The 15,909-nt window shown below is 35.7% G+C and overlaps 1 protein-coding gene across 3 annotated transcripts in view; it reads left to right on the forward strand.

Moving 5' to 3' along the window:
• The window catches only part of TRIM33 (tripartite motif containing 33), a 147,059-nt gene that overhangs the window by 34,766 nt on the left and 96,384 nt on the right, over positions 1-15,909 (forward strand). The gene's annotated exons all lie outside the window — the stretch shown is intronic.

Raw genomic sequence — 15,909 nt, forward strand, 5'->3', positions numbered from 1 at the left:
TATGGTGTTAGGGAGTGTTCTAATTTCATTCTTTTACATGTAACTGTCCAGTTTTCCCAGCACCACTTATTGAAGAGACTATCTTTTCTCCATTGTATACTCCTGCCTCCTTTATCAAAAGTAAGGTGACCATATGTGCATGGGTTTATCTCTGGGCTTTCTATCCTGTTCCATTGATTTATATTACTCTTTTGTGCCAGTACCATACTGTTTTGATTACTGTAGCTTTGTAGTGTAGTTTGATGTCAGGGAGCCTGATTCCTCCAGCTCTGTGTGTCTTTCTCAAGACTGTTTTGGCTATTCGGGGTGTTTTGTGTTTCCATACAAACTGTGCAAATTTTTGTTCTAGTTCTGTGAAAAATGCCATTGGTAGTTTGATTGGATTGCATTGTATCTGTAGATTGCTTTGGGTAATATAGTCATTTTCACAATGTTGATTCTTCCAATCCAAGAACATAGTATATCTCTCCATCTGTTTGTATCAACTTAAATTTCTTTCATCAGTGTCTTATAGTTTTTGCATACAGGTTTTTTGTCTACTTAGATAGGTTTATTCCTAGGTATTTTATTCTTTTTGTTGCAGTTGTAAATGGGAGTGTTTCCTTAATTTCTGTTTCAGATTTTTCATCATTAGTGTATAGCAATGCAAGAGATTTCTGTGCATTCATTTTGTATCCTACAACTTTACCAAATTCATTGATTAGTTGTAGTAGATTTCTGGTAGCATTTTTAGGATTCTCTATGTATAGTATCATGTCATCTGCAAACAGTGACAATTTTACATCTTTTTTTCTGATTTGGATTCCTTTTATTTCTTTTTTCCTCTGATTGATGTGGCTAGAACTTCCAAAACTATGTTGAATAATAGTGGCAAGAGTGGGCCACGTTGTCTTGTTCCTGATCTTAGAAGAAATGGTTTCAGTTTTTCACCATTGAGAACGACGTTGGCTGTGGGTTTCTCATATATGGCCTTTATTATGTTGAGGTAGGCTCTTTCTATGCCTACTTTCTGGAGAGTTTTTATCATAAATGGGTGTTGAATTTTGTTGAAAACTTTTTTTGCATCTATTGAGATTATCATATGTTTTTATCCTTCCATTTGTTAATATGCTGTATCACATTGATATGCATATATTGAAGAATCCTTGCATTCCTGGGATAAACCCCACTTGATCATGGTGTATGATCCTTTTAATGTGCTGTTGGATTCTGTTTTCTAGTATTTTGTTGAGAATTTTTGCATCTGTGTTCATCAGAGATATTGGCTTGTAGTTTTCGTTTTTTGTGACATCTTTGGTTTTGGTATCAGGGTGATGGTGGCTTTATAAAATGAGTTTGGGAGTGTTGCCCCCTTTGCTATATTTTTCAAGAGTTTGAGAAGGATAGGGGTTAGCTCTTCTCTAAATGTTTGATAGAATTTGCGTGTGAAGCCATCTGGTCCTGGGCTTTTGTTTGTTGGAAGATTTTTTTTTTTTTTTTGTCGTATGTGGGCCTCTCACTGGTGCAGCCTCTCCCGCTGTGGAGCACAGTCTCCGTACGCACAGGCCCAGCGGCCATGGCTCACGGGCCCTGCCACTCCGCGGCATGTGGCATCTTCCCAGACCGGGGCACGAACCCGTGTCCCCTGCATCGGCAGGTGGACTCTCAACCACCGCGCCACCAGGGAAGCCCTTATGAATGTTTTCTATCTGTTTTTGAGTTGTCTTTATAATAAACCAGTAATAGTAAGTTAAGCACTTTGCTGAGTTCTGAGTTGTTTTGTATGTAATTGAACCTGAAGAGGGGATTGTGGAAACCCTTTGAATTTTATCACTGGTTGGTCAGAAGTACTGGTGTCAACCTAGGACTTGTGACTGGCATCTGTAGTAGGGGCAGTCTTGTGAGACAGCCCTTCTTTTGTGGAGTTTAATGCTACCTGCAGGTAGTTAGGGTTGGAACTGAATTGAATTGTTAGACACCCAGTTGGTGTCAGAGAGTTGGAGAAGTGGTGTTAGAAAAGATACCAGGTATTTGATGTCAGGAGGTAAAAAACCTCTCAGAACTCTTTGAAAAATGTAAACTACTGCTTAGCTTGTGGGCCATACAGAAACAGACTGGGCTTGATTTGGCCCATGGGCCTTAGTATTAGTGCCCATCTTTGGACTAATACATGATCTGTCCTTGAGAATGTTTGATTTGTGCTTTAGTAGAATTTGTATTGTACTGTCTTTGTGTGGATTGTTTGTTGATCAGTTACATCAAGTTGGTTACAGTGTTGTTCAAGGCTTTTATATTTTACTAAGATAGTTGCTTTTATCAGTTTCTGAGAAATGAGTATTGCAATCTCCATCTGACATTGTTGAATTGTCCATTTCTCCTTTTATTCTGTTAGGTTTTTTTGGTTTTGTTTTGGTTTGGTTTTTTTTAGCTGCAGCTGTGCGGCATGTGGGATATTAGTTCCCCAACCGGAGACCAAACCTGTGCTTCCTGCACTGGAAGCTCAGAGCCCTAACCACTGGACTACCAGGGAATTCCCGCATTCTATTAGTTTTGCTTCATGTATTTTTTAGGTGCGTATACATGTATAATTGTTAGATATTTCTGATGTATTGGTCCTTTAGCATATAAAATGTTTATCTTTGAGTTGAGTAATACGTTTTATCTGAGAGTCTTTTTCCTGATGCTAATATAACCACTCCACCTCTCTTACGGTTATTATCTTCATGGTATATCTTTTTCCTTTTTTTCCCTTTCATCCTGTTGTGTCTCTGGGTTTGAATGTTTAAGATGCCACATAGTTGTGTTTTACCCAGTCTAATCTCTGCCTTTTTATTGGAGTGCTTAGTCCATTTATATTTAATGTAAGTAATGATATGGTTGGATTTAGGTTGTTTGTTTTCCATCTTTGTCATGTCAGTTTTTGGTTCCTTTTACTAAATCTTTTGTGTTCACCAGTATTTTCAATGTTCTATAAGTTTTTCTCTCATTTTGTTTCTACTTTGTTTTTGTTTTAGCTCTAGCAATTATATGTCTAATTTATTACATGCCACTTCAAGGTAATACTGTATTAATTTTGTTAAAACGTAGCAACTTTGCTATAGATCCATTCCTCTTCTTTGTAACTATTGTCATATTATTTCGTTTGTATGTTTAAAAACTATCAGTACATTGTTCTGATTATTGCTTTAAACAATCTTACGGTTTTTTTTTTTTTTTACAGAAATTAAGAGGAAAAAATAGTCTTTTGTGTTTTCCATGTTTACCATTTCTAATGCTCCTCATTTCCATCCTGTCGATTCAGGTTATAGTCTGATTTCAGTTCTTTTCAGCCTGAATGGGCTTCATTTAGTATTTTTTGTTGTACACATATGCTAGCGACATTCTATTAATTTTTGTTTATCTGAGGATTTCTTTATTTTGCTTTCATATTGAAGAATATTTTTGATTTATATAGAATTCTTGGTTTTACAGTCTTTCAGTTACTTTAAATATGTCATTTCATTGTTTTCTGGTCTGCATTGTTTCTGATGAAAAGTCAGATGTCAGTATTGTTTCTCTGTGTGTGATGAATTGTTTTTCTCTTGCTGCTTTCAAGATTTTCTTTGAAAATCTTTGCCTTTCAGCAGTTTGAGTATGATAAATCAAGGTTTGATTCTCTGTTTTATTATGTTTGAGAATTCTTCCACCTTTTGACTCTGCAGATTAATGTATTTCATCAAGTTTGGGATGTTTTTGGCCCATTATTTCCTCAAGCGTTTTTCCTACTCCTTACTTTCATCTCCTGGGACTTCCACTACATTTATGTTGGGATTCTTGATCTTGTCTCCCTGGTCTCTGATGAAGCTGTTTCCTTTTTTTTTGGTCTTTTCTCTCTTTTAAGGATTGGATACTTTCATCTATCTACAGGCTCACTCAAGTCTGTAATTTTTCTAACAGTTTTTAAAAAATATATTTATTTATTTCGCTGTGCTGGGTCTTAGTTGTGGCACATGGGATCTTTGTTGCCACGTGCAGGATCTTTAGTTGCGGCATGCAAACCCTTAGTTGAGGCATGCATGTGGTACCTAGTTCCTTGACCAGGGATCGAACCCGGGCTCCCTGCATTGGGAGTGCAGAATCTTAGCCATCAGACCACCAGGGAAGTCGCTCAGGTCTACTATTGAGCATAGCTGTATGATGAAATTTTTATTTTGGATGTTGTACTTTTCATCTTATGGATTGTTGTTATAGTTCCTAGTTCTCTCTTGAGACTTCCTGTATGTTGAGTACTGCCATTGTATTTTACTTAGTACCTTTATGCTTAGCTGCTTTGAAATCTTTGTCTTCTAACTCCAATGTCTGGACTCAGTTGATTAGTTGACTGATTCCCCACCCCAATCCCCCCACCATCAGGTTCAGTCACACTTTTCTGTTTCTTTGTATGTTTTGTCAATTAGATTATATTATATTGTAGCAACTATGAATTCTGCTTATTTTTCTGTGGGTTGTTGGTATTTTTTAGTAACTTGCTTAAAGTATGGAGTCTGTACAGCTTACAGCCACTGATGTCTCTTTTCAGTAGTTTTACTTTAATTGTTTAGCCTGGCTTGCTACGGTTCCCTTCTGTATCTGCATAGCTTGGTGTTCAGCCAGTGCTTTGGGTGGAAGTTGTGGTCAGATACCTTGAGCCTATCAGCCTCACACCACTGATGATCCATCTCTGTTTAGTTTAGGAAAGACACTAAAAGTTGCAGCCAGTTTTTAGTCTCACTTGGCCTTTCATTTTTGCTGGGCTTTCTTGGGTGTCCCTTTTAGTTAGCCAGCTATGTGTGGAGAGTTTGTCTTAGTTCTTCTGTGACTCTCTCATTTTAAGTGTCTTATATTAATTTTCTGAATGGGCTGCTGCCACAGTATAGGGAAGCTATTCTTTCCTAACTTGGATACCCACTTTTAGCTGGCAAATGTTCTGCTCACATTTGCCCTCCTAACCTAATTGATCCTGCTTCATGTGGCAGCAAAGCTGCTATTTTGCTTTGTTTTTTTAAATTGAAGTATAGTTGATTTACAGTGTTACATTAGTTTCAGGTGTACAACAGAGTCAATAAATATTTTTATAGATTGCACTCCATTCAAAGTTATTATATAAAGAAAAACAAAGAAGAAAAAACCAAAAATGTTGTTATAAAATATTGGCTGTTTTCTCTGTGCTGTACAATATCTTCTTGTAGCTTATTTATTATATACATAGTAGTTTGTGCCTCCTAATCACCTACCTTTATCTTGCCCTGCCTTCTTCACTCTCCCTACTGATATGTTTTCCATACTGTGAGTCTGTTTCTGTTTTGTTATATGCATTCATTGTTTTATTTTTTAGATTCAGCATGTTAAGTGATAACATACAGTATTTGTCTTTCTCTGTTTGACTTATTTCACTAAGCACAATACATTCCAGGTCCATCCATGTTGTTGTAAATGGCAGGATTTCATTCTTTTTTCTTTTAATGGCTGAATAGTATTCCATTGTGTATATGTGTGTGTGTGTGTGTGTGTGTGTGTGTGTGTGTATATACACATATATATTCCAGTTCTTCTTTATCTGTTTATCCATTGATGGACACTTAGGTTGCTTCCATATCCTGGCCATTGTAAATAATGCTGCCATGAACATTGGAGTGCATGTATCTTTTCAAATTAGTGTTTTCATTTTCTTCAGATATATTCCCAGGAGTAGAATTGCTGGATCATATAGTAGTTCTATTTTTAGTTTTTTGAGGAACTTCCATACTGTTTTCCAAAGTGGCTGCAGCAATTTACATTCCCACTAACAGTGTAGGAGGGTTCCCTTTTCTCCACATTCTCACCAACATTTGTTGTGGTCCTTTTGATAATAGCCATTCTGACAGATGTGAGGTGATACCTCATCGTGGTTTTGATATGCATTTCTCTCATGATTAGTGATGTTGAGCATCTTTTCATGTGCCTGTCAGCCATCTGTATATCTTGTTTGGAAAAATGTCTATTCAGGTCTTCTGCCAATTTTTTAAATTGAGTTTTTTTCCTTTGATATTGAGTTACATGAGCTGTGTATATATTTTGGATATTAACCCCTTATCGGTCATATCATTTGCAAATATTTTCTCCCATTCAGTAGGTTGTCTTTTTGTTTTGTTGGTGGTTTCCTTTGTTGGGCAAAAGCTTTTAAGTTTAATTAGGTCCCATTTGTTTATTTTTGGTTTTGTTTCCTTTGCCTTAGGAGACAGATCCAAAAAATATTGCTACCATTTATGTTAAAGAGTGTTCTGTGTTTTGTTTTAGTTTTATTGTGTCTGGTCTTACACTTAGGTCTTTAATGCATTTTGAGTTTATTTTTGTATATGGTATGGGAACAAAGCTGCTGTTTTTAGGATCATCCTCAGGCAAGAAAGCCAGTGCCTTACACTGTTTTTACCAGAAACTCTAGCAGTTTTTTGTAGAATAAGCACTGCATTTTGTCTCATAATCGTTGTTTCCCCATGCTTTGAAATAGGTTGGTTCTTTGTTTGTGTGTGACATGTGTGACAGTTTTGTCAAGTTTTTAGGCGAGGATTCGCTTTTTTTTTTTTTGCGGTACGCGGGTCTCTCACTGTTGTGGCCTCTCCCTTTGCGGAGCACAGGCTCCGGTCGTGCAGGTTCAGTGGCCATGGCTCACGGCCCCAGCCGCTCCGCGGCATGTGGGATCTTCCCGGACTGGGGCACGAACCCACGTCCCCTGCATTAGCAGGCGGACTCTCAACCACTGCGCCACTAGGGAAGCTCGCTCTTTTTTTTTTTTTTTTTTTTTTTGGCTGCGTTGGGTCTTTGTCACTGTGCACGGGCTTTCTCTAGTTACGGCAAGAGGAGTACTCTTCGTTGTGGTGTGTGCGCTTTTCATTGTGGTGGCTTCTCTTGTTGCAGAGCACAGGCTCTAGGCGTGCGGGTTTCAGTAGTTGTGGCACACGGGCTCTAGAGCGCAGGCTCAGTAATTACGGCGCACAGACTTAGTTGCTCCACAGCATGTGAGATCCTGGACCAGGGATTGAACCCGTGTCCCTTGCATTGGCAGGTGGATTCTTAACCACTGTGCCACCAGGGAAGTCCTGAGGATTCACTTTTCATTCTTCCATTAGTGGAAGTTGGCTAGCTGTCAATTTTTTTTTAAATTTTATTTTCTCAAAAATTGAAAAAGTTTTATTCTTTAAAAAAAAATAAGTCATATCTCAGGTATATTTTCTAGGCATGAATTGTCCAGTACCGTTGCCATTAGTTACTTGTGGTTATTTAAATTTTAGCTAACTAAAATTAAATTAAAACTATTTTGTTAGTTACGCTGAGCACCTTTTGAAGTGCTCAGTGGCCACTTGTTATATTGGCTGCTGCACTGGACAGTGCAGATATAGCACATTTCCATTATTATAGAAAGTTCTGTTACACAGTGATGCTGTAAAATCTTTGAGACAAATTGTAACTAATAATAATAGCTACCATTTTCTGAGTACTGTGTGTTGGAGTTTACATTTATTAATCCATGTGCTCTTCCAACACCCCTTGAGATAAGTACTATTATGATCATTATTTTACAAATGGGAAACCTAGACTCCAAGGTTAACAAGGTTACCCAAAGTCACACAGTGCAGAAGCGGATGGGCTTGGAATTTAATCCTAATTAGTCTGGTTCCAGAGTTTGGGGCATTATTTTGTTGTATTGCCTTTTTGATGAGTCGTGCTTGTTAGTTTCTGACTTGAAAAGTTTTTTAATGTTTTGCTATTTTTTAATGCTATTTGATGGTTTGGGGGAAATGATTCTTTTCATATGTAAATTGTTTGCTTCTATTCCTTAGAGTTTTTATTATCTGAATTTTATCATATGCCACTTTAGCATCTACTTATATAACCGTATGTTTTTCTCCTTTAGTTGTTTTAATATTATTTTGTTAATATCTTTGCTGTCAAATAATCCTTGAATTCCTATATGAAGTTTAGTAATCTGTCTGGTAATCTGTCAGAAGAATATTATGATCAACTTATATTTTATTCAATATTTTAATCAATATGTTAGAATAGTCTGCCATTTTCTTTTGCATTGTTTTTGCCAACTTTTAATGTTAAAGTAATGTTGGACTTTATAAAATGAATTGGGATTTTTCCTTTTTTCACTTTTTCTAGATTAGCTTAAATAATAATGGAATGCTGGTCTGTTATTTAAACATTACTCTTCTGTAAAACGATCTTGATTTGGAAATTTAAAAAATGGTGTGTGGCTTGCAGGATCTCAGTTCCCTGATCAGGGATTGAACCTGGGCCATGGCAGTGAAAGCCCAGAATTCTAACCACTAGGCCACCAGGGAATTCCCATTATTTATCTGTTTTATATATAGTAATGTTAATATGTTAATCCCAAACTCCTAATTTACCCCCCCATCCCCTTTGGTAACCATAAGTTTGTTTTCTATGTCTGTGAGTCTTATTTCTATTTTGTAAATAAGTTTGTATCATTGTTTTAGATTCCACATATAAGTGATATCATATGATATTTGTCTTTGTCTCACTTCACTTAATATAATCTCTAGGTCCATCTCTGTTGCTGCAAAAGGCATTATTTCATTATTTATGGCTGAATAATATTCCATTGTATATATATACTACATCTTCTTTATCCATTCATCTGTTGATAGACATTTAGGTTGAAAGATAGGATAGATTTAATGTCTTTGAGTATTAGCTGTTTCTGCTACACTGTTTTCTGGAGAGCTTGTAATTTTAGTTTGTATTTCCAACTGGAATCCATTTTTGGGGGGGGTTTTGTGTATGTGACCATTTCATTTATTTTTATTTTGTAAACATTTTTATTGGGTCATAATCAAGATGTGGACTGTACAAATCAGTACAGTCTGAATTGGAAGTTATTTTCTTGTTTGTTTTTGGTAACTAAATACAAGATTAAATTTTGTCAGTATTCTACACTAATATTAAAAACGTATGTTTTTATTCCAGAATGTATTGTGTTATTTACTCTCTTGTTTTTTTTTTTTTAAATCCCATTCAAAAGTGTACTGAAAAGTTTCATTATACTTTTATCTTTGTCATGGTCTCCATTCATTTTAATGCTTTTAAATTTATTACTTAGTTGTTTTTGTTTCTTAATTTCTGGGTTTTTTTTTTCAATCTATTTTTGTATCGTTTTCCCTTGGTCATAATTAATGGTATTCTGTTTTTATTACATTAAACATTCATTTTATATTTATACACTAATTCTGTGTCTGTAATCTCTGCTGTTTGTTTTCCCCCCTGTAGTTTGTAATTTCAGTGGTTTGTTTATTCATGTGTCTGTTTTCTTTGCTTTCAATGCTTTAAAGATGGCATTCCATTAACAACTTCTGGCTTCTGTAGTTTCTAATGAAAGGTGTGCTGTCATCGTTATCTTTGTTCCTTTGTATGTAATGTGTCTTTTCCCCTACTCTGCTGTTAGGGTTTACTCTTTATTATTAGTTTTTAGCAATTGATTTTATAATGTGCTTTGGTGGGGATTGTTCTTTGTTTGTTTTGTTTTGTTTTTTTGGCCACACCATGCTGCATGTGGGATCTAAGTTCCCTGAACAGGGTTCGAACCCACACCCCCTGCATTGGAAGCGCCGAGTCTTAACCACTGGACTGCTGGGGAATTCCTGGTATGGTTTTATTTAGAGGTATAATCCTCAGAGATTATTAAATTTTGGGTTCTTTTTGTTAAAGTTGGAGAAAATTTGGCCATTTTCTCTTAAAAAATATTTTCTGATCTTTTTTTATATCCTCTCTGGAATTCCAGTTACACATATATTAAACCACTTGATAATGTTTCACAGGTAGTGGGCCTATGTGTTTTTTTCCCCCGCTCATTTGTTCACCTTCATGCTTTGTTTTGTCCATCTCCCTTCAGTTCTACTAGGTTTTTCTTACATATTTGAAGCAGTCTTGTTAGGTGCACATATGGTTATAATTATATCTTCCTTAAATTGACATTTTTATAATTATAAAATGTTCAATTTGTGTCTAGTAACTTTTTTCTTGAAAAATATTTTATCTGATATTAGTATAGCTACTCCAGCTCTTGCATAGTAACAGTTTCCATGACATGTTTTTTGCATCTTTTTTTCTTTCATCCTATTTATGTCTTTGATCTCTAAAGTGTGTCTCTTGTAAGCAGCATATATTTAATCTTTTTTTCTTTTTGGTATCTAGTGTGACAGTCTTACCTTTTGATTGGAGTGCTTAATTCATTCTCATTTACTATCATTATTTATATCAAATCTGTGTTAGTTGTTTTGCTATTTTCTATGTAATGTATTTTTTTGTTCCTTGGTTCTCCCTTATTTCCTTTCTTTTATATTATATAGATACTTCATAGTGTTCCATTTTAATTCCTTTGTTAGTGATTGCTCTAGAGATTCCAGTATGTCTCTTAGTTTATCACTGTCTACTTTAGATTACTACTAACTTGATTTCAGTAAAATATAGAAACTTTCTCCAGTATGACTGCTTTACCTTTTCCTTCCTTTGTGCTACTGTTGTTACATATGTTCCATTTATATGCTATAAACCCAGCAGTACTGTTATAGTCATAGTTTATACACTTTTATGGTTTTTAAAGAAGAGAAGAAAGAAAAAAATACATGGTCTTTCCTATTAACCTGTATATATTAACATTTTTGGTACTCTAATTTCTTTGGGGGTTTGGGTTATGGTTTGGTGTTATGTCCTGGTGCTAGCCAGTGTGACTCCATTTCCTCTCTCCTCTTTTGTGCTATTATTGTTTTATGCAACTTTAAAAAAATCAGTTAAGGGAAGAGAACAAATAAATTTATATTCTTTAATACATTTACCAGCATAGTTAACCTTACCTGTGCTGTTTATTTCTATAGGCATTTGAGTTACTGTCTGAGGATACTTTCTTTCAACCTGAGGATCTTCTTTTAAGGCAGGTCAACTTGAAATGAATTCTCTCAACCCATGATTATATGAGGATTTCTTTATTTCATTTTCATTTTTGTAGGTTAGTTTTGATGAATATAGAATTCTTGGTTGGTAATTTTTTCTTTTACCACTTTGAAATATGTCATCCCATTGCTTTCTGGCCTCTGTTGTTTCTGCGAAATCTACTGTTAATCTTATTGTCGTTCCGTTGTACATCAGGAGTCACTTTTTTCTTACTTCTTTCAAAAATTTCTTTGACTTCAGTAGTTTAACTGTAACTATGTGTATCTTTAAAAAATAAGTTCATGTTCATTAATTGTTACAAGAAAAGGCACAAAGGCCAAATAATTTTCCTCCCTTTGTATTTTGCTGAGTGATAATTTGTTATAAAATAAAGTTATAAAATATTTTCCATTTTGGTAGTTTAAAATTTTTTTCACTTAAAAATTTCCTGTTTGAACCAGAATATCATTTCTTATTTAGGAATCATTTCAGTTCTTTTGTGGGGTGGGGAGGTCATATTTTTATTTATTTATTTATTTTTAGAGTTATTGGATTATGTCCATATATATAGTCAGTAAAACCTTTTACTTTTTTTTTATCATGGCCAGGTCACATGATTAAAGTTTTATGGACATAGGAAAACAAAAATACTTTATTATTTTTATGTTAAAAGATTCCATTCATGGATTCAGCTTTGTGTCAAGTACCTTTTGGGATGCATAAATTTTCATATTTTAGAGAGGAAAGATGGTACTTAACCTTTCAGCAAGGTCTGTGGTAGTATCTTTGTAATGAAATACCTTAATATTTTGCAGCAGTATTTACACTTAGTAGGGACATAAAGATATAGTTTCATGCCAGTCAGGTCAGGTCTTTTTCCCTAAATGTGTTTTGAAACTAAACTTTCATCAAAATTTTCTGGATTTCAGAATTTGGATAAGGAAATATGAGTTCGAGAGCCACTAAATTTTATGTTTTACCATTAGGTTTGTGTATATTCAGATATTTTTACTTTTTGTTTGTGGCTGCCATCTTGTTTGTTGCATAAAAGTTTATGACAGTTTATGGATTGTATACTTCACTGTTAAATAAAATTCCTCCTTGTTCTATTTAATGCTTTTTGAGGTCAAATTAGACTTATACTGTTTTTCCTCTTTTTTTTGGTTCTACCTTCTTCCACCCACCCCCATTTGCTGATATTTATTTGTTTATCCTTTTCTCTTTAAACCTTTCTTTTGTTTTAGGTATGTTTCTTAATTTGATTAATTTGCTTCTTAGAAGTTACCTTTTGTTTTTTTCTTTCAGGTCTTCTGTTTTTATAAATGAAAATCACGTTTATTTAATTTTAGCAGAGCTCTTTTTTTTTGTGCTTGCAATGTATATTCTAATTGCATTTCTCTTGAGTAAGCTTTTTTTTTTCTAGTCAAGTTCTCTTTTGTTTCTTCTACTAGTTCTGCCTCAGTAGGAGCCAGTCAGCTGGTTCTGATTGTTCACCTTGGTCTCCCTCAAGTTACTGAACCTCCTCAAATGGAATATACTTATTCTTTGCCTGTTCATGAGTATGGCTCCCTTTACAGGGTCAATTTTGTGGGGAATGGTTTTATTGGTTAGTGGTGAACTAGTAGACCATGAAAGACATGATAAACTTTGTTTCAGCTGCCCTTTAATGAATATATTTTCAAATTAATTACCGTATTCCAAGAGTAGCAGAGCCTTACTGTTTCCCTGCTCAGCTTGTACAGCTGGGGTTGGAACAGTCCTCACTGAGGATCCAGGGACTGACTGACTGATTGAGCCTATCCGTGCAAAATTCAGATGGCCTCCTAAAGGAGGCAATGAATAAGTAGATGCGGTGAACCAGGCAGCCATGGAATCCTGGCTCTTCATAGTGAAGGCTCCAGGTTCCACTAGGACTTTTCAGTTCCATGCCTCCTTCCCCCATGAAAAGAGAGTAAAGAAAACCTAGGTGCATGCAAGTAAGCACATGTATGTATACACAGATTGAAGCCCTCTCTCCTGTGAGCTGTATCCACAAACAAGACTCAGAATTCCTGTAGTTTGGGATTTGAATACTTGAATTCAAGAACTGTCTAGAAGTTAGTAAAAAATCATTCATTCAAACTAGATGTTCAGTACTTTTTTTTCTGTAAAGGACCAGGTGGTTTATATTTTATGCTTTGCAGTACAAATACTATCTCTATAGCTTTCTCTTTCTTTCTTCTTTTCCTTTAGAAGTATAAAAATCATTCTTCTTTTTTTTTTTTTTTGTGGTACGTGGGCCTCTCACTGTTGTGGCCTCTCCCGTTGCGGAGCACAGGCTCCGGGCGGCCATGGCTCACGGGCCCAGCTGCTCCGCAGCATGTGGGATCTTCCTGGACCGGGGCACGAACCTGTGTCCCCTGCATCGGCAGGCGGACTCCCAACCACTGCGCCACCAGGGAAACCCAAAAATCATTCTTAGTAAGTTATTGGCTGAACTGTTTATTATTTTTTAAACTGTGCTTTTTCGTAGCTAGCAGGCTGTAACTTGCCCACATTACCAATTTAAAAGTATGTTATTTTTTACACAAGTTTCTGTTAATATTGAAAAAACTTCGGCAACCTTATTTCAAACAGTGCTGAGTACCGGAATTAGATTGCTATATTTGGTAATGAATTTACTCATAATTTTCTGAGTATGTTAGGTTTTTGAATTTTAATTTAAAGATCTATCTTTAAGAATTAGGAAGCTTGGGCTTCCCTGGTGGCTCAGTGGTTGAGAGTCCGCCTGCTGATGCAGGGGACACGGGTTCGTGCCCCGGTCCGGGAAGATCCCACATGTCACGGAGCAGCTGGGCCCGTGAGCCATGGCTGCTGAGCCTGCACGTCTGGAGCCTGTGCTCCGTAACGGGAGAGGCCACAACAGTGAGAGGCCCGTGTACCGCAAAAAAAGAAAAAAAGGAAGCTTAAAGAATACCAAGAAGCTTTATGATAACATCCATGCTTAAGTTACTGTATTTCCTAAATATATTTTGTTTGTTTGATAATCAGTGTTAGGTCTTATATGATCATTTGTGCACGTAAGTGGCCATATATAACTATGATTTCAGCTTAAGCCAGTTCTATATTTAGTGGTAAAAACAATTTTTTTTTTGGCTTTTCGAGTTTTTGTTTTATTGTGCTCAGCCTGCATATGTGTTATAAATATTCTTTTGTACATGACAGGTGTTCAGTTTTTTGCATAATTGATTTACAGTATTACATTAATTTCAGGTGTACGACAGTGATTCGATATTTTTATACATTACAAACTGATCACCACAGTGGTAAAACTGACTTGTGCAGACTTACTGGATACGTACTACTAATAATTTAAATACACATTCTGTATGGTATTAGTTTGTAGGGTTAAGCCAATTTGATTATAAATTAATTTATTTTCTGTATTATATCTCCAATTTTTTCCTGTATAAAGCAGTATACTACTTTATTTTGCCTCTCCATTCTTTTCCCTCTCTTTATTGACACCTTGTTTTGTAAGAATGGGCAACATATTTAACATTCCATATTTCTAGCTCCCCCGTATTCATATACAAATCTTTGTGCTGCTACCTCCACTGTTACAACAAAATTTCTGTAGAAAAGATCAGTGACTTGTTGCTTCAGAATCTAGTTATTTTTTGCCTTCCTCCTTAGCAAATATGTACTTCTTCCTAGGTGCCTACTATTGTGTGCACACAGGAAAGGAATAGAGATGAACGGGAGATAGGTGCAAGGTGAAGGGAGGAATTAGCATTGGGAATGGTTATACCTTTCAAACTTGGGGCTATTGACACTACCCACTAATCTTATTCGCTCCAGCCTCTTTTTCCTGTTCCCTGAATTATTCAATTCAGACTTTCAACAGTCAACTCACAAGACTCACCCTCATCACTTGATTTGGCCTCCCACTTAGATAATTAGAGGCCATAAGTGTAAATTCCCTTCCACTCCCTTCTCCACCTGAAAAACATGTCTGTATTTTTTCATTCATAATTACTTTCGAAGGGAAAGGAGGGGAATTGATGATTGAAGATTTGAACTAACTACTCCACGGTATGGGAAAGAAAACTAGGGCTGAATAAAAAGATTGTTAGGTTATGCCAAGAGTCAGCTGATATTTAAGAATATTTTGTGATTCTAAAAGTAAATTGCTACAGGCACGACAGGATCATGAGTGGTTAATGGAAAAAGTAGTTGACCCTTGTTTGATTCTCTTTTATTTCAGCTACATGTATGTGTTTCATGTAAAATGTACTTATTGTGATTTGCAGTTGAAAATGTTTGGAATTTGTCTCCTAAATCTGAGACCTCCTTTTCTTTTGCTTAACCCATAAATATTGGTGTACAAAGGGGTATTGTCCTTGATCCTGTTCTCCCTTCACTAATCATAACTGCACTTCAGATTTGAAATACTTATATGCTGGTGGTTCACACTCTTCAGTTCTAGAACTATGCTAAACAGTCTGTCCGAAACTTATTCATTACGTTCTGGCTAAAATTACTTTTCCCTCATTTTGAGTAATTGTGTAATTATCCATGAATTACCCATGCCAGAAACTTGCAAATCATCTAGAATTTCAAATTTCTTCCCTTGCTGTAACTGTTACCTCTCCATCTTCACATATTCATTCATTAAGTAAATCAGTTCTGCCTCTAACTTATCATTACGTTTCTCTTATGATTGCCTTAGTTTGGTCTCTTGTTTTGTTACTAATAGACCAGTCTTTTAATTAGAGGGCGAGTTTAGCATAGGTTTTAAGAGCATTGGCTGTAGGTTCAGACATTTAGGTTTCAGACCTTGGTCTCCTCTCCCCTCCATTTACATTGTCATATAGCTTGAGAACATTATCTAATCTCTCTGAACCTCAATTTTTTCACCTTTGAAGTGAGGATAGTAATTGAACCTACTTTACAAAGCTGTTAGGAGGACTGAATGAACTAATAAATATACATTTCCCAGTA

Source organism: Leucopleurus acutus, assembly GCF_964270905.1.
Source record: "Leucopleurus acutus genome assembly, chromosome: 2".
Taxonomy (NCBI): domain Eukaryota; kingdom Metazoa; phylum Chordata; class Mammalia; order Artiodactyla; family Delphinidae; genus Leucopleurus; species Leucopleurus acutus.